Source organism: Rhinoderma darwinii, chromosome 3, assembly GCF_050947455.1.
Source record: "Rhinoderma darwinii isolate aRhiDar2 chromosome 3, aRhiDar2.hap1, whole genome shotgun sequence".
In the NCBI taxonomy this organism is placed as follows: domain Eukaryota; kingdom Metazoa; phylum Chordata; class Amphibia; order Anura; family Rhinodermatidae; genus Rhinoderma; species Rhinoderma darwinii.
The window spans coordinates 387353259-387373738 of record NC_134689.1 but is presented as its reverse complement, the minus strand read 5'-3'; positions in this window follow the sequence as shown (position 1 = coordinate 387373738).

The window sequence follows — 20480 nt, the reverse complement described above, 5'->3', positions numbered from 1 at the left end:
CCAGCTCATAGCTGCCATAGATTTCACTTTGTGGAGCACGGACAACAAATTTATTGAGAGGCGTGCCTCTTAAAGGGTAACTAAACGTTCCACAAACTTCTGACATGTCATAGTGACATGTCAGAAGTTTTGATTGGTGGGGGTCCGAGCACTGAGACCCCCACCAATCTCTAGAACGAAGTCGCAGAAGTGCTCGTGTGAGTGCTCAGCCGCTTCCCTTCTGTTCGGCTTTTTCCGGGAAAGCCGATGTATCGGAGTACGGGCTCATAGACTTTCTATTGAGTCGATACTTCGATATATTGATATCCGAAAAAAGCCGAACAGACACGAAGCGGCTGAGCACTCACATAAGCGCTTCAGCTGCTTCGATCTAGCGATTGGTAGGGGTCTCAGTGCTCGGACCCCACCAATCAAAACTTCTGACATGACACTATGACATGTCAGAAGTTTGTCAAACGTTTAGTTACCCTTTAATAGATTTGTCACATCTTAATCCAGCTGGCTTCTGTCTAAGACTGTCGTATGAAAGAACAGTCCTAGTAAATCTGGGCCTCTGATTTTCAATGTATTTTTTTTGCTGCAAAACTGGCATAAATACATTGATGACTTGGAACCATAGCTTGGCTGTTTTTCCTAAAAAAACTAGGCAAATTCCTCCCAATAACACATTGGGGGTAGATATACCAAATCAAAAGTGGAGCAAATGCCCATAGCTTTTTTTATGGGCAACTGCTCCCCTTTTCCTTTCCACTAGTTTTTATAAATTTTCCCTTATGTAGAGAATATTCCACTTGGATTACTACTTATGGCTAATTTTCAGGTTCATAGAGGATCTATCACTTCTCCTGACGTCTATTTTAGTAAATATTTGTACTCCCCAAGAAATAACAATTCTGGAGCATCCTTCCTTAGATCTATATGTTGCGCCGTTCCTCTCGTATTCCTTCTTAAAATGTATGAATAAATTATAATTGGATGATACCATTCTCAAAGGGGTGTGTCCCTACACAATCTGACTCTGTCAGCACTGATTGGACAGTACCAGTCTATGTAAGGACACACCCCCAACTGTGACACCTATTAGTTAATTTATTTATACATTTCTAGGAGGAATAACTGAGGGACGGCACAACGTAGAGTTCTAAGAAAAGATGCTCCAGAATTGTTGATTTATGGGGAATACGACTTTTTACTAAAACAGACATGTTAGGAAAGGTGGCAGGTCTTCTTAAAGAAAGGCTATATACACATCTGTTTTTTGTTATATATTTGGCGTATGCGCCTGGAGTGCTCCCAGTGCATGCGCCAAACGAATTCATACGTTTTAGTTGACCCGAAGTATACTAAAAGAGTGTACTTTTGGCATTTGTTCGGGTAGTACTCATTGGATACCATTTTTTAACAGTATTGAAAGCGTAATCGACTATGCTTTTTAATACAAAGGGATCTTGCCAAAAAAAACATATACAAATACTGCACGGTTCCATTTTTTATAATACGGGACTATGGGCGAAGTATGGAACTCTGAGCTGTACATTGAGGGCATATATGGGAAGGTTTTCCCAGTGCAGAGGCTTCATAAAGATGGCCTAAACATCATATTTTGTATAGTATTTATGTTAGAAAACAGATTTATACAAGATAAATTTGCCTGTTGTGTCAGTCTACAATGAAACAAATTAGTTTTAACCCCTTCCCCACATTTGACGTATGGCTACGTCATTGCCGGGTAGGTGAAGTATGAAGCGGGTTCACGGGCTGAGCCGCTCCATACAATGCAGGTGCCGACCGTATGTTACAGCCGACACTTCACATTAACTAGCAGGATCCCGCTCGTTTAACCCATTAAATGCCACGGTCAATAGCGACCATGGCATTTAAATTGTTAGTAGGAGGGAGGCAACCCCCTCTAACAGCTTACCACCCCCCCCCCTGCTGCAATCACGGGGTGGCAATGGTTGCTATGGCAGCCTGGGGGCCTCCAGGTCTGCCATCTTTGTGCTCCTATTAAGCCCTGCCTCTGGCAGTCACTTACTCCCTCAGTTACTCCCGCAGTTCCTTCACCGGATCAACGGGAGGATGACCAGACATCAACTCCAGCCGTGACAGGACGATTATGCTCCTCAGCAGTAGTCCTGGCATGGCTGACGGAGATGTCTGGTCATTCTCCCGATGCTCCGGTGAAAGAACTACGGGAGTAAGAGACGGCACAGCGTGATCTCGCGAGATCACGCTGTGCTGTGAATAAAGCTGTACATGAATGAAGAGAAGTGTATGACGCAGATTGGTCAGCGTCATACACTTTTCTTTATAACGCCCACTTGGGTAAAATAAAATAAAACGGCCACCTGGGCTTTTAGAAAAAATTTGCATAAATGTTAAAATGATCATAACTTTGGCACGAATAAATGTTTTTTCAAAAATAACAACACAGTAGTTATCTACAACACAGCGCCTATTAGATTAGGTAGGAGATAGGGAAGTATGAAACTGGTGACAGGTCCTCTGTTATAGCATATCTATAAGATATTCCATAAATGTCTGATAAATGTGGGTTCCAGTTCTGGAACTCGCACCTATCTCAAGTTTGGGGTCCCCAACCTGGTGAGATGGCCGCTGACCCAGCTTCCAGGCACAGAATTGGTACAGTGGTGCTGGGGCTTCGTAAAAAGTGAATCGTGCTGAGCTATGCTGTTTCGGTAACTCCCATAGAAATTAATTCCACAATTTTGCTATGTGCTACTTTAAATGAATATCACCTTACAGATGGTTGATGTATATCTTTGAATTTTACATAGTTATTAAGGAACAGATAGGGCGTTATTTTAATGGCATATATTAATTTATATAATTTTTTATGTTTTTTTTTAAAGTGGGCACAATGGGAAAAAAATGCATTTTATGCAGTTTTAACACATAGAATGGACCATTCCTCTAATTTCACATTCTGCTATTCCTCCCATGTATGCGGATACCCAATATGTGTGCTTTATTTACTGTACGGGCATGTGCCAGAGCCTGGCAAAAAAGGAGGCCATTTTGGCCCTTTGGGTCCACCAATTCCTCAACTGATCAGAACATTGTTTCTAGAGACCCTGAATCACCCAAATATTAGAAACACCCCATAATTCACTTCATTTACATAAGTAGACATCCTAGTGTGCTCATTAAGTGGTTTAGCATATTCTTCAACATTTTCCTGAAAGAAATGGAAGGAAATAAAATTTGTATATATATTTTTTTTTAATTAAATGTGTAATTTTCTACATGCAGTTTTAGCACACACTATAGGCCGTGGATAAAATTGACAGCCTGACCGATGCCCACTTTCCTCACCTGTTGTCTTTTTTAGAGTAATAAGACAAATGTTGGAAATTTTGGATCCAATTTTTTTGCAAATTTCTCCCACTGACCCTATACATATATATATACACACAGAGGTTAACGGTGTCCATCACTCTGGAAAACTGGAAAAAAATGAACCCCCACCGCCTTATCTCAGGAACTGGATCTAGGACCAGAGACAGGAATTAGGATTGAGTTACCAGCAGTCACAGATCAGATGTCATAACCAGCTGGAGATGCGCTTCTTGTAGAAACCTGATCATTTACACAATAACATCATTATATTTCTGGACCACTATACTCGTACATACTACAAGATCCAATCTCTTGGTGTAATAACAAAATCATACATAACATACACCAGGCAGACATTAGCCTGACACTAGGGCAATGGAAGCACACGGTTTTTTGACACCTAAGACAGAATAGCCAATTGGTATTGATAAATATATTGAATGATGAATTTAGAGCCAAGATGGAGGACTGGCAGGGCCAGAAGGTTTGAAGGTGGTACCCAGCCAGCAAAGCATTACGTGCCCTGTCATGATTATGAATAAGGCATTGAAAGTGCAAGTTCACCTATCTTCTAACATGCCATCGACACATGCCAGAAGTCATCATTCGGGAGTGATCGGGAGCACTCACCATGCCCATTCAGCTTTTAGTTTGGAGACCTAGAGATGTTAACCATGCTGTCTGTAATACACATATGGAAAAAATAAAAAAAATATATTATATATATATGTATATATATATATATATATATATATATATGTAAATATATATATCAAGGGCATTATCTGGTTTAGAAAACCCACTCAAGAATTTGCCAGAGTGTAGAGCGGCTATAAACAGTGTCTGTTGCTCTGGTGGACTTGGCACTCCCTTGCATTCATGGAGACTCCAATGATTTCACTAATCGCCATGTAATGCTTCATTAGCCCTGTGGTGGCACTGCAGGGAAATTGAACATTTGTGGCCAGGTTCCCCCACAGATTACAACTGATTGCTCGGGATCCCAGCAATCTTGTGATCATCTTATTATCATAGGACCCTTCTAACAAAAATAGATAGTCCAAGAGGACAACCCCTTTCTGGAAAACTTGGATGCTTATTGTTTCCATATATAATTAGAAAAGTTCTTAAAAGAAGTCCAACAAGTCACCCTGTAAGGGTATGTTAACACGGCAGCGTCCGTAACGGCCGAAATTACGGGGCTGTTTCCAGGAGAAAACATCCCCGTCATTTCAGCCGTAACGGCATGTGCAGGCGCTTGAACGCCGCGTCCATTACGGACGTAACTGGAGCTTGTTTTCCATGGAGTCCATGGAAAACGGCTCCATTTACGTCTGAAGAAGTGACATGACACTTCTTTGGCGCGGGCGTCTATTTACGCGCCGTCTTTTGACAGCGACGCGTAAATATACGCCTCGTGTGAACAGACAAACGTCAGCCCATTGCTTTCAATGGGCAGATGTTTGTCAACGCTTTCAAGCCGTAATTTCGGAAGTCATTTGGGGGTTAAAACGCCCGAATTACATCCATAAATAGGCCGTGTGAACATACCCTAACTGCTCTACAAGCGGGTTATGTAGTACAGGGCAAGCATCATAAATAACTTTTCCATAATGAAATATTTTAGCATTACATAACATGCACTGTTTTAATACCATAAGAATTGGGGTAAATAGCAAAATGAACCAATCAACAGAGTCCATCTTCTAACAATATATATATAGTTATGGGGGTGGCCCTCTCAAAGTAAAAAGTACACAGAATGGAAGTTTAAGTGTCTGGTGCAGTCAGCAAACATGTACAGCACACAAATAAAAAGCCCTCTCATTCTTAGTCCCCAGTATGGCTCCTCCTTTCATTCTTAGGCCCTAGCATGGCTCCCCTCCCATTCCTGGTTTCCATAATGGCTCCTCTCCCATTGCGAGTCCCCAGCATGGCTTCCCTCTCATTCCTAGTGCCCAGAGTGACTCCCCTCTCATTCTTAGTCTCCAGCATGGCCATTCTCTCATTCACAGTCACCCGCATGAATCCCCTCTCATTCCTAGTCACCATCATGGACCCCTCTCATTCCTGGTCCCTAGTAGGTCACCATTCTAAATCTTATTCCCCAGCATGGTTCCCCACTTCATCCCAGCATAGTCCCCTCTAACTCCTGGTCCCAGGCATGGCACCCCTTTAAATGTTGCAGAACCTTTTCTCTAATCCCAGAAAAGCCCTTTAATTTACCAGACCAGCATCTAAATGGGCTTGAAAAGGGACAACTCCCCTTCCCTCACTACTATTGGACATACTTTGTGCATTAATCAGAAGGGGCGACAACAATCAAATGAGACAGTTCTCCCAAAGTAAAGAAAATATGAAATCTTTAATTCACGCCATAGCATGATGGGAATGACATTCAGAATAAACTCATTTATTTTAAGTTACTTTTGCACAATGTCTTTACCATGTAACTAATACATTTCAAGTATCAGTTGCGAAGGAAGTTGCACCTTATTAGAAATTTGGGACTAATTTTGCCATAACCCGATTTACCGAAACCGGATCTCATTATTGAAGCTCAATCCCTGAGGACTGTCCCTATATGAGTATATGATTCCAAATATGGGATTGTGAAAGCTCGCTGTTTATGGTTTTGTACTATGTGCATCTCCTTAAATGCCCCCAATATGTCATTGTTTGACTGTATGAGAACACATAAGAAGATTGCGGGTCTAATGAGAAAAGCAAGATAATTACTGACCCACTGAGATGTGCGAGACACTTAATGGCCGGGCCAATTACATTACATTCACCTGTGCCCAATTAACCACAGTCCCTGAACATGGTCTATTGGGGTCATTTAAAGTGGATGGATGTTATATATTTTACGATAAATATTATAGCCCCTCCCATTCCAGAAGATTGATCTATATTAATGTTATTATATTTTTGTCATGATTCTTTGATATTTTACTACATGGTCTGTTCATATAATATAAACAGACAAAGAAATATGGCAGTGACAGTTCATCATGGGCATAATTATAGTCGTAGCAGCCATAGCTGCTACTGTGGGGCCCAGAGGTTGAAGAGGCCCACTCCGGTGCAAGAACACTGTTCTATTTTGCAGAGAAGAACAAGTTGGTGACTTTCTGCTATCTACTACTATGTGGGGACTATAGCGCTATTATCCATACCTTTTCATTATTGCTATATATGTTGCTGTTTCAGTTTCCTGTCACTAAGTGGTGGGGGCCCATCCAATTTTTGCTATGGGGCCCTATGAATTCTAGTTACGCCCCTGCGGATCATAGTGAATAAGGATGTACCACCTAGTATTATTGTAAAGTCCATGCATTCAATCTGCACTTATATATGCACACATAAGAGCCCCATTAAAAACCAAAGGTGTAACTACCAGGTTAGCAGGCATAGTGGCTGCTCTGGGATCTAGCAGCTGAGGGGGTCCACGTCCACTGTCAAGGAGGGCCTATCAGCTCGACATGTCTGTTTAAATAAATACTTGCATTACCCATCTTTTTTTTTTTAGAAATCATGCGTTGGGCCGTTCCCCTGTTATTCCCCCTGGTAATGTAAGACTAAATTGATAACTGGGTGTTAGCATTTCCCTTTGTCAATGAAGCATGTCCCTACACACTGAAACTGTCAGCTCTTTTTGGAAAATGCCAGATTGTATAGGGACACGCCTCATTAACAAAGGGAATGGTAATGCCCAGTTGTCAATTTAGTCATACATTTCCAGTAGGAACAACAGGGGAACAACACAATCTAGAGTTCTAAGAAAAGGTGATCCAGAATTGGTACTTCATGGGGAATAGAAGACTTTTCTAAAACAGATAAGTCAGAAGAGATTATAGGTCCTATTTAAAGGAGCCTCAGGGGCAATCGCGGTATATTAGAGGGGAGTGAGAAATTGAGTGTGCACTCACAGGAGTGATTGCCATAAACATCATAACTTTCGTATTTCCTAATCTCACTTGCAGCTAATTATGATCATACCATATTGGGACCCCACTCAACATTTTGCTGTCAGACCCATTGTTACATATTGCCACCCTGATGGGCTCCTCTTCCAGGTGCTGGTTTACTCAACCCCAAATCCCTGATTCTGGTCCCAGCACTTATTCCCTATTCCTGTATCCCATCAGAGGGAAGGCTAGTATGCTCAATACGCATGATTTTTGTTAAATTTTCAAAAGGCTGGCAGCCGCTTATCTCCGATGGGAACAAAAGATCGGGTATGTTAAAATCTTTTCACTCGACATCTGTTATCAGGGCATAGTTGGTAGGCTTCATACATATTAGAAATCAAAAACTGAAGGTTTGGTTGACTCTTTATCACACGTATATGAATACCTACCAACCGTCCCGGATCCAGCGGGATAGACCTGGATGCTGGGCAATGTTCTGCTGTCCCGAGTGGCCAGTGGTATGTCCCGGTTTCACCTGTATCTACTGTGTAGGGGGGGCTCTATGGGGACATTATACTGTGGGGAGGCACTATGGGAGCATGATATGGTGCGGCATGAACTGGGTGTGTATTGGCCAGGATTGGGCGGGGTTAGTAGCGTTGCTTAACAGGGGAAAAATTGCTACGCCGCACTGATTACTGACGTATTATTCGGGTACATGGATGAGGAAAGTGCTTGACCTCCACTGGGGCTGGCTCTGTTATGAGGCGCTGTGGCTGACAATGCTAAGACTAGTATTATTATATGATACTATTAATATATTATAACTGGTATTATTATATGTATGTGTAGATCAGCAGCACAGGATAAATTTTCAAGAGGGTGCGCGTCTCCTGGGTCACAGTCCGAGTGACCCCTCAATCAAGATAAAAAAGAAATGGAGACAGCACTACCAAATTTTCAAAGTGAAGATCCTTTTATTCCACGGTGCAACGTTTCAGCTCAATACGAGCCTTTCTCAAGGTATTATTATATGGTTGGCATGTCTATTTTTTAGTCAGATTTTTTACGCTCTTTATTCCTCTTTAACCCCTTAAGGACACAGCCAATTTTTTCAAATCTTACATGTGTCACTTTATGTGGTAATAACTCTGGAATGCTTTTATGTATCCAAGCGATTCTGAGATTGTTTTATCGTGACGCATTGTACTTTATGGCAGTGGTAACATTTGGTAGATATATTCAGTGTTTATTTGTGAAAAACACCAAAATTCTGAAAAAATTTGCAAAAATTAGCATTTTTATACATTTAAATGTATTTGCTTGTAAAACAGACAGTAATACCACACAAAATAGTCACTAGTTAACATTTGCCGTATGTCTACTTTATGTTTGCTTCATTTTTTAAAAGTCCTTTTATTTTTCTAGGACATTACATGGCTTAGAACTTTAGCAGCGATTTCACATATTTTCAAGAAAGTTTCAAAAGGCTATTTTTTCAGGGACCAGTTCAGTTCTGAAGTGGCTTTGAGGGCCTTATATATTAGAAAGTCCCTATAAATCACCCCATTTTACTACACCCCTCAAAGTATTCAAAACAGCATTCAGAAAGTTTCTTAACTCTTTAGGCGTTTCACAGGAATTAAAGCAAAGTAGAGGGAAAATTTACAATTGTAATTTTTTTTGCCAAAATTCATATGCAATAAATTTTTTCTTTAACACAGAAAGTTTTACCGGAGAAATGCAACTCAATATTTATTGCCCTGATTCTGTAGTTTTAGGAAATATCCCACGTGTGGCCCTAGTGTGGTAATTTACTGAAACACAGGCCTCAGAAGCAAAGGAGCACCTAGTGGATTTTGGGGTCTCCTTTTTTAGAATATATTTTAGGCACCATGTCAGGTTTGAAGAGGTCTTGTGGTGCCAAAATAGTGGAAACCCCCCAAAAGTTACCCCATTTTGGAAACTACATCCCTCGAGAAATTAATCTAGGGATATAGTAAGCATTTTGACCCCACAGTTTCTTTACCAAACTTATTGGAATTAGTCTGTAAAAATGAAAATCTACTTTTTTCTGAAACAACTTAGAAATGTTAAATTTTTACAATGAATAAATCAGAAAAAGCACCCCAACATTTGTAAAACATCCTCTCCCGATTACGGCAATGCCCCATATGTGGTAGTAAACTGCTGTTTGGACCCACAGCAGGGCTCAGAAGAGAAGGAGCACCATTTGGATTTTGGAGAACAGATTTTGTTGCAATAGTTTTCAGTGCCATGTCGCGTTTGCAACGCCCTGGAGGGACCAAAACAGTGGAAACCCCCTAAAAGTGACCCCATTTTGCTAACTACACCCCTCAAGAAATATATTTATGGGTATAGTTAGCATTTTGACCCCACAGTTTTTGCAGAATTTATGGGACTTATGCAGTGAAATTGAAAATCTACCTCTTTTCTAATAAAATGTAATTTTAGCTCATATTTTTCCATTTTTACAATAGATAAAGGAGAAAAAGCACCCCAACATTTTTAAAGATAACTCTTCTGAGCACAGCAATACCCCATATGTGGTAATAAACTGCTGTTTGGACACACGGTGGGGCTTAGAAAGGAGGGAGTACAATTTGACTTTTGGAGCTCAAGTATTGCTGGAATGGTTTGCGGCGCCATGTCACATTTGCAAAGCCACTTAGGGGCCAAAATAGTGCAAACCCCGCAAAAGTGACCCCATTTGTGAAACTACACCCCTCATGGAATTTTGACCCCACTGTTTTTTTGCTGAATTTATTGGAATTAGGCAGTGAAAATGAAAATCTACATTCTTTCCACTAAAATGTTGCATTTTTTTCATTTTCACAAGGAATAGAGGAGAAAAAGCACCCCAAGCAATTTCTCTCGAGTACGGCAATACCCTACACGTGGTCATAAACTGCTGTTTGGACACATGGCAGGGTTCAGAATGGCAGGAGTGCTACTTGGCATGTAGATCTTGGTTGATTGTTTTTTGATCCCACATGTGTTTCATAGATTGTATTAGAATTAGGCAGTGAAAAATAAACATTTTTTGTTTTTCCAAAAAGATGTAGTTTTGCGGCCAATTTTTTTTCCACAAGGGGTAATAGGAGAAAATACAACACACAATTTGTTACCCAATTTCTCCTGAGTACAGCAATACCCCATGTGTGGCCCTAAACTGCTATTTGGGCACATGGCAGAGCTCAAAATGGAAGGAGCGCCATTTGGCTTTTAAAGCGCAGACTTTGCTGGACTGGTGTGCGGGCGCCATGTCGCATTTGCAGAGCTCCCTTGGGTACCAGAGTAGAGTGTAAAACCCTGAGAAGTGACCCCATTTTGTAAGAAACACCCCTCAAGGCATTTATCATTTGCCTGGACATATGACAGGGCTTTGGAGTGAATGAGCAAATGCGCATGTGAGGCCTATTTTGGTGATTTTCGCAGCAAGTAGTGACCCCAATTTTGGAAACTGCACCCCTCAAGGCATTTTTTTAAGGGGTGTAGTGGGCATTTTGAACACACAGGTTTGTTTGTTTTTTTGTTAGACATGAACGCTCAGTGGATGGTACAAAGTGAAAATTGCAATTTTCCACTGATATGCGATTTTAGTGCACAATATTTTGTGCCCAGTTCGTGCCACTGAAGACAAATACCTCAAACTGTTAAGTGGGTTCTCCCGGGTATGGCGATGTCATATATGTGGACGTAACCTGCTGTTTAGGCACGCTGTCGGGCTCAGAAGGGAGGGAGCGCCATTTGGCTTTTGCAGCGCAGATTTTGAATGGTAATACTTTTGTTTGGGGTTTTGCAGGTATTTTAGTTTATCATGTGAGGGCATATGTAATCTGCGCGGAGAACATCAGGGCATAATAAGAGGGTATAATAATATGGTAAATAAATAATAATTCCTAGATATGTGGCCGATGTCGCACTGATAAATGGCGCCCGATCTTATCTGCTTTTGGAACACTCTGCACATTTTGCATCACCATATTCTGGGAGCCAGAACTTTTTTATTTTTTCTCCATCGGAACTGTGTGAGGGCTTATTTGTTGCGGGACAATATGTAGATTTCATTGGTACTATTTTGGGGTACGTGCGATTTTTTGATCACTTTTTATTTAATTTTTTGGCAAGCAAGGGTACCAAAAAACAGCAATTCTGATAATGTTTTTTATTCTTTTTTTTACGGCGTTCGCCATGCGCTATGAATGAAAATTGTAATTTATTCTGCGGGTCGATACGATTACGGCGTTACCATATGTATATAATTTTGATTATGTTTTGCAGCGTCTACACAATAAAATCACTTTTGTTCCAAATAATTTATTTTTTGTGTCGCCATATTCTTTGAGCCATAACTTTTTTATTTTTCCGTCAAAACAGCTGTGGGAGGGCTTGTTTTTTGCGGGACGGGCTGTCGTTTTTAATGGTATAATATTGGGGTACATACAACTTTTAGATCCCTTTTTTTATTCTGTTTTGGGAGGGGTAGTGACTAAAAAACGGCGATTCTGGAAGTTTTTTTTTTCACCGTGTGGGTAAAATAGCATGATATTTTTATAGTTCGGGTCGTTACGGACGTGGTGATACCACATATGTGTACTTTTTTAAAATGTTTTCTGTTTTTTCCTTTAATAAAAGACTTATTATGGGGAAAAAGGCTGTTGTAGTTTTTTTTTAACGTGAAACTTATTTTATTTACTTTTTTTAATTTTTCTTAACTTGTTTTAACTTTTTTTTGTCCCACTAGGGGATATGAAGGCATGAAGCCCTGATCACTATTCTAATACACTGCACTACCTACATAGTGCAGTGTATTAGTGCTGTCAGCTATTAACTGACAGAAAGCCTATTAGGCTTCGGCTCCCAGCGAGGCCCAATAGGCTTCCGTACTAGGAAGCCATTGTTAGGCTACGGTTGTCATAGCAACCATCGGCACCTCCCGCGGGTGCCGATGGTTGCCATTAGCAACCATAGGGTGAGATCTAACCCCCTAGATGCAGCAGTCGCTGCATCTAAGGCGTTAATCGGCCGGATCGGAGCCTAGCTCCGATCCTGTCTGTTAGAGCAGGATGTCAGCTGTGACAAACAGCTGACACCCGCGCCCGTGGCAACCATCATGGTTGCCGACAGGCTAGAAGCCACTTAGATGCAGCGATCGCATTGATCGCTGCATCTAAGGAGTTAATTGGCCGGATCGGAGCCTAGCTCAGGTGCTGGCCGTTACAGTGGGGTGTCGGACAGCCGACACCCAGCGGTAATGGCGCTGGCTCAGCTTCTGAGCCGGTGCCGTCACATACACATTCTAATGGAGCTGTGCTTGGTCAGTCTGCTGTGACTGACCAATCACAGCAAACACCGGCCATAGACCGCTGTGATTGGTCGCCTGCCGTCTTACTGTGCCGATCAATTGTCATAAACAGTTGGTGGCACAGTTCTGTCACCTTGTCCTTTGACGGGGTGACAGTTTTTAGCCCAGGACGCACCAGTACGTCCCGGTGCCTTAAAGCACTGCAATACAGGACGTACCGGTGTGTCCTGGTGCGGTAAGGGGTTAAAGGCTATGTCCTCCTTCGGTGCCACATTTGTTTATTGTCGCAATGTATCTAAAATGAAAATAAAGCAGCTTTGCAAAAGGTCTTTTTTACAAATTTCCTATCATTTTGTTTCTACAGCTCTTATGCAGGCCTATATGTTTCCATAGAAACATACAACAAACACTCTGTGTAGTCTGATCCTGCAGTCACACTTCCTTCCATTTGCCCCCTGGTTTATTATTTATTATTTAAATATTATTGTTGTCGGCAGCACATCTCCCTGTGCAAACAGGTAGACGCTCTGCCGACATGATAATAATGGATGGGAACGAGCGATCGGAGTAACGACCACTCGCCCCCATCCATAGCTCCGTGTGACAGGAGCAAACGAGCGCCGATCAACGCTGCACCGGCCGCTTACCGGCCAATGTAAAAGGGCCCACAGTGATAATACGAGCTGTAATTATCATACTGTGCTATTGCAGTAGATCACCATGTGATATTGTGGGTTATTACCCCTAGTGCTTTCTTATTATGGGTTGTATATAAATGCATGCAGTTTCATGCACCCGCTACTTTACAATGTTAGATTTTTTGTAATGTGGCGCATGAAATCTTATGTAAACATGTAATTCCATGCGACATAGGATAACACAAGTGGTGATCTACCAAGATGACCCAGTGTGATAATTGAACTTGGGGCTGCAATTTCAACTTCAGGCAATAACAGGTCTAGAATTACTGCACTATCTAATAAAAGGAATATATTCGGCCAGTTTCCTCAAAAATCAGGGCTACATGTTAGACAGGACTAGTTAAAGGGGTTTTCCAACTTATTAAAGAAAAGTGGCAGGAGGGATGCATTAAAAAAAAAAAATTACTCACCTCACAGACCACCAGCATTTCAGCACTTCCCCTCCGGACCTCCTGGACACTGTTTATTGACGTCCCCATACACCCACGTGATCGCTGCAATCAATCACTGGTCTCAGTGGGTATATAGCATAGGATCGCTGAGGCCAGTGATTGGTTGCAGCGATCACGTGGGTGCACAGGGACGTCAATAAACAGTGGCAGGGAGGACCGGAGCGGCGATGCTGGAAGGCCAGGAATCTGTGAGGTGAATAATGTCTCTTTCTTTTCTTATAATGCATCCCTCCTACTTTGGACAATTTTTAGAATTAGTCGGAAAACCCCATTAATAATCCAGAATGACCTTGTAGATTGTAAGCCCTCGCAGGCAGGGTCCTTTCTCCTCTGTACCTGTTTGTCACTCCATAAGATTATGTTTATTGTACTTGGGTTTGTTTTTTCACGTCATGTACTTAAACTCTTTTTTATGTACAGCGACCTGGAATTAATGGCGCTTTAAAATAAATAATAATAATAGTAATAATAATAATGACTACTACATTGTGCTGCACCTTGTGTTGTTTAGCTGCCTCCTCTGTGTAAGTGTATTTCAGGTTTATAATCCTTGCACGTCTGATTCTCCCGGAGTCGTATTCCCAAAGTGAACACATTTGTCGGAAGTGAATCCAGCAGTTAAAGGGCCAGATTAGGATCTGTGTCTGTGTATACAGCGCAATTTCATGTATTCATTTCCAGATTCTACACTCAGTTAATTGGCGCATGTAAGATGTGCCAATACCGCTTGAGATAAAAACAAGTGATAACAAAAGCAAATTGGTGATAATTAGCTTAATACTGGCATTATTAAAGAGTGTTTGCACTACGTTACGGAGTTATTTTATACATAGTGATCATCAGGAATCTCATCTCAGTCTTAGGCCTTATTCACACGGACATGTCCGTTTTGCGCGCGCAAAAGGTCCCTGTGGCATCAGCACATGGTGCGTGGCTGCGTGATTTCCGAAGTGCTTCCGTGTGCCGAGCGCGATTTGCACGCACCCATTGACTTCAATGGGTGCGTGCTGCGCGAAACACGGCCAAATATAGGACATGTCATGAGTTTCACGCTGCGTGAAATTCACTGACAGTCTGAACGGCCCCATTCATTAACATAGGTCCGTATAACACGTTCGTGTGAATAAGGCCTTAAAGAGAAACTTCAGATTGGGGACGCCACTCTTTATCTCCATACGTTGAACCTCTTTCATTTATTTTTGAGGAAAGGAGCATAAAAGGTCTTAGACCTCTCTGGAGGACCTGACACGTCCATGCATTACAGAGAGACCCATGATTTCAATAGGAACTGTGTAATGCTTCATTTCCCCTGCGGTGGTGCTGCAGAGAAATGGAACATGTTGATCAAGGTTAAGCTACAGATTATAACTGGTTGATGGTGACACCCAGTGATTCGTTTTTTTTGTCAGGGGTCCTATCTAACAAAAAAGTATTGGTCCAAAGCGGACCACCCCTTAAATTACAATGGCTAATTAAAAATATTTATTAACATAGATAATTTAGCAGCTTCCCCTACTAACTGACAGTTGAGTGGCCTGTCATGTAACCTTACATATACTACTCAACAACAGTGATCATGATTAGTCAAAGCCCTCACTGAACAGGTCTACAAGCTCCACCCCATAGACTTGCTCACTCGAGAATATATTTGAGATTAAGGGTATGTTCACACGCAGTAGCAAAATACGTCTGAAATGACAGAGCTTTTTTCATCCTGAAAACAGCTCCTGATTTTCAGAAGTTTTTGTAACTACTCGCGTTTTTACGGACGTTAATGGAGCTGTTTTTCAATGGAGTCAATGAAAAACGGCTCCAAAATTGTCCCAAGAAGTGACGTGCACTTCTTTGACGCGGGCGTCTTTTTATGCGCCTTCCTTTGACAGCGATGCGTAAAATTACACCTCGTGGGAACAGAACATCGTAAAACCCATTGAAAGCAATGGGCAGATGTTTGTAGGCGTAATGGAGCCGTTTTTTCAGGCGTAATTTGAGGCGTAAAACGTCCGAATTACGTCTGAAAACAGTGCGTGTGAACATACCCTTAACCAAAATTCCTCCCATTACACCTCCTAAAGAGGGTTAACTCGCAACCTAGCTTTCCAGAATGACAAATCTGCAGAATTTAGTGGTACATTCTCCACCCAATAATACATCATTACTAATAAGATATCTGCTCATGAGCCTGGGAAAGTTGGGTGATAATGACCCCTGCGGTATATTGATTGCCTCTACCATATCCAGAAGTACACTCCGCAACATTGAAATTGCAACACCAAAAAGGAAACTTTTGAAATTGTGGAAATCACAGGATGGATAGACAGGTTAATGATACGGAAAAAATAAAAAAATGGAAATATTTCAAACATCTTGATTTATTCAGTATCGAGTATGAGCGCAGAAATACACGCACTCACACGCCTTCGCATGCTATCAATGAGATTATGAATGGTTGTCTGAGGAATGTTGTGCAACACTGAATGCACTTGGGCACTCAAATCATCAAGATTGGCAGCTGGCAGCTCCATTTGGAATTGCCAACCAATGATGTCCCTGATGTGCCCAATGGGAGACACGTTCGGAGACGCTGCAGGACCTGGTAGCACGTTTAGGCTATGTAGGCTGCTAACAGTAGCACGAGCAACATGTGGCCTGGCGTTTCTCTGTTGAAAAACAGCTTCTGGGACACTTTGGGGAAATGACCAAACCATTGGTTCCATGACCAAATCAATGTAACGCCAAGCTGTAGGTGTACCTGAAATGAAGACTATAGGGGACCGGTTACGGTACATTATGCCACCCCACACCATAATCCTGTGACTAGGACCGGTGTGACGTTCCCTTGTGAAGGCCTCTTCATGGCGTTGCCCACGTGGTCTCCAGACCAATCTCCGGCTATCATTGCGTCCGAGACAAAAGCGGGACTCATTGCTGGAGAAGATAAACCTCCATTCCAGCCTCCATTGCCTTCTTACTGTGCACCATGATGGCCTTTCAGAGCGGTGGCGTGTGGTCAATCGAACACCTGCAGCTGGACGTCTGGCTCATAGGCCACTGACGTGCAAACGCCTTCGGATGGTTTGTGTCGACACTGATTGCCGCCCTAGGCTTGGGATGTGACGTCCAATTTCACTTGCAGTACAGAATGGACCACTACACGCGATTCTTCCAATCAGACGATCTGTCCTTGCAGAGTTTAGTTTCCACGCTCCTCTTGCTGTCATTCCTGTTCATTGTTGCTCTCCCAAACTTCAGGACACACAACGTTGAACAGTGTTGACACCTCGGCCTAGGCGCGTAGCGATCTGTCGTAGTGATAAACCAAGGTCTCTCAGTTCAAGGATTCTTTCCCTCTCAGTTTGTGACAAGTGGCGATAACTGGCAAGTTGATAAAGAGGAGGCATCGCACAATCATACCACACCACTTGATCCGATTTTTGAGGTTTCATGTGGCTAAAAACTTTGCTTACAATCCGGCTTTTATGCCCCTCCCACATGCCACAGATTGGAGCGGGTGCTTGAAAATGTTATAATTTGTAGATCTTAGCGACACCTGATGCTTCCTCGATTTGCATCACCTTATGGCACCCTTCTCGGTGGTGCAATTTCAATGAGGAGTCTATTAAAAAGAAACAGCTGGTGGTTGTTTTTATTCCATTTTCGAGAATGGCCCTTGATGTCAAAGATATAATATATTTTAATACTTACCAGAATATAAAAGCAGAAAGCAAACCTAAAAAGAAAGTGCAGATTCTTCATATCTGACCCTCCCAGTGTAATGGAAACTTAGCTGTAAGGTGTGGCTGCTCCTAATGATGTGCAAATCAGTCCCCCAGCAAATGTTCTGTAGACAATGCCAAATATTTTCCACTGTGAGATATAGACCGGCTCATAGTCATTGACTTGATAGTGGAAATTTCAGCTGGGCAATTACAGAACCGCCATGTACAAAATAGGTGTGATGTGCCCAACAACAAGGAAAAGCTTACAGAGAAAAATAAAAATCTATCTATCCCATATCTCTCTCCTATCTGTCTGTCTACAGTGGATATAAAAAGTCTACACACCCGTTAGGGTATGGTCACACAACCTATTTTCGGCCATTTTTCAGGTCGTAAACGGACAAAAAATCGGAAACAGAACGCCTCCAAAAATCTGTCCATTGATTGCAATGGGAAAAACGGCTTTCTGTTCCGATGGGCCGTTTTTATACGTGGCCGTTTTAACGGCCGCGAAAAAGAAGTGCAGGTCACTTCTTGGGATGTTTTTGGAGTCATTTTCCATTGACTCTATGGAAAACAGCTCCAAAAATGGCAGTAAAAAAACGCTGCGAAAAAAGGCAGCCAAAATCGTGAGTGGCTTAAAAAAGTCTGAAAATCAGGGAAAACAGCTCCGTATTTTCAGACGTTTTTGACTCAGCGTGTGAACATACCCTTAAATCGACAGTTTTGGTCATGTTACAAAATCAGTCCAAGATGAATCATTTCAGAACTTTTTCCACCTTTAATGTCACATATAATCTGTACAATTGTATTGAAAAACAAACTGAAATCATTTAGAGGGGAAAAATTAAAATAAAGAACAAAAATAACGTGGTTGCATAAATATGCACACCCTTAGGCCTCATTTACACGAGCGTAATATACGCGCGTGCGACGCGCGTGCTCTTCACGCGTGTCGTACGCACCTATATTACTCTATGGGCCAGTGCAGACGATGCGTGAAACTTGCGCAGCGTGAGTGCGTTGCGTAAAACTCATGACATGTTCTATAATCGTGCGTTTTTCGCGCATCACGCACCCATTGAAGTCAATGGGTGCGTGAAAACCACGAAGGTCGCACGGAAGCACTTCCGTGCAAACTGCGTGATTCGCGCAAGAGCTGTCAAACTGAATGTAAACAGAAAAGCACCACGTGCTTTTCTGTTTACAAACATCCGAACGGAGTGTCTTAGACATGAGCGAACCGAACTTTACCGTGTTCGGCCGAACTCGTTTTGACCGAACCCGGCAGGAGACAGTCACTGTGCAGGGTGCTGAAAGAGTTTAAACTGGTTCAGCACCCTGGACAGTGACTTCCGATTCCAATATACGTGAACGTGTAAAAAAAAAAAAAGTTCTGACTTACCGGCTTCTTCCTCCATTCTGACCTCCCGGGATGACAATTCAGTCCAAGTGACAGCTGCAGCCAATCACAAGCCAAGCACAGGCTGCAGCGGTCACATGGACTGCCGCGTCATCCAGGGAGGTGGGGCCAGATGTCAAGAGAGGCGCGTCACCAAGGACGCGTCACCAAGCACGCGTCACCAAGGCAACGGCCGGGAAGTTCTCGGTAAGTACGAACCTCTTTTTTTTTAAACAGGTTACTCGATATGGTGATCAGAATTCACTGTCGAGGGTGCTGAAAGAGTTACTGCCGATCAGTTAACTCTTTCAGGACCATGGACAGTGACTGATGTCGACTAGCCTCATCTCTATGATGGCGGCTGCGCGAAAATCACGCAGCCCCGCATCATACACGGATGACACACGGAGCTGTCAAGTGCCTTTTGCGCACGCAAAACGCTGCGTTTTTTGCGCGCGCAAAACGCACACGCTCGTGTAAATGAGGCCTTAAACTAATACTTTGTTGAATTACCCTTTGACTTTATGACAGCATTCAGTCTTTTTGGGTAGAAGTCAGCATGGCACATCTTGACTTGGCAGTTGTTGCCCACCCTTCTGTGCAAAAGTGCTCCAAATCTGTCAGATTGCGAGGGCATCTCCTCTGTACAGCCCTCTTCAGGTCACCCCACAGATTTTCAATGGGATTCTGGTCTAAAATCTGGCTGGGCCATTCCAAAACTTTGATCTTCTTCTGGTGAAGCCATTCTTTTGTTGATTTGGAGGTTCTGCTTTCGGTCGTTGTCGTGCTGAAAGGTGAAATTCCTCTTCATCTTCAGCTATTTAGCAGAGGCTGCAGGTTTTGTGCCAATAAAGCCTGATATTTGGAACTGTTCATAATTCCCTCCACCTTTACTAAAGCCCCAGTTTCAGCTGCAGAAAAACAGCCCCATATCATAATGCTGCCCCCATGCTCCATAATGCTGCCCCCACCATGCTCCATAATGCTGCCTCCACCATGCTCCATAATACTGCCCCCACCATGCTCCATAATACTGCCTCCACCATGCTCCATAATGCTGCCCCCACCATGCTCCATAATACTGCCTCCACCATGCTCCATAATGCTGCCTCCACCATGCTCCATAATACTGCCTCCACCATGCTCCATAATGCTGCCTCCACCATGCTCCATAATGCTGCCCCCACCATGCTCCATAATGCTGCCTCCACCATGCTCCATAATGCTGCCTCCACCATGCTCCATAATGCTGCCCCCACCATGCTCCATAATACTGCCTCCACCATGCTCCATAATGCTGCCTCCACCATGCTCCATAATGCTGCCCCACCATGCTCCATAATGCTGCCCCCACCATGCTCCATAATACTGCCTCCACCATGCCCCATAATGCTGCCTCCACCATGCTTCATAATGCTGCCCCCACCATGCTCCATAATACTGCCTCCACCATGCTCCATAATGCTGCCTCCACCATGCTCCATAATGCTGCCCCCACCATGCTCCATAATGCTGCCCCACCATGCTCCATAATACCGCCTCCACCATGCCCCATAATGCTGCCTCCACCATGCTTAATAATGCTGCCCCCACCATGCTCCAT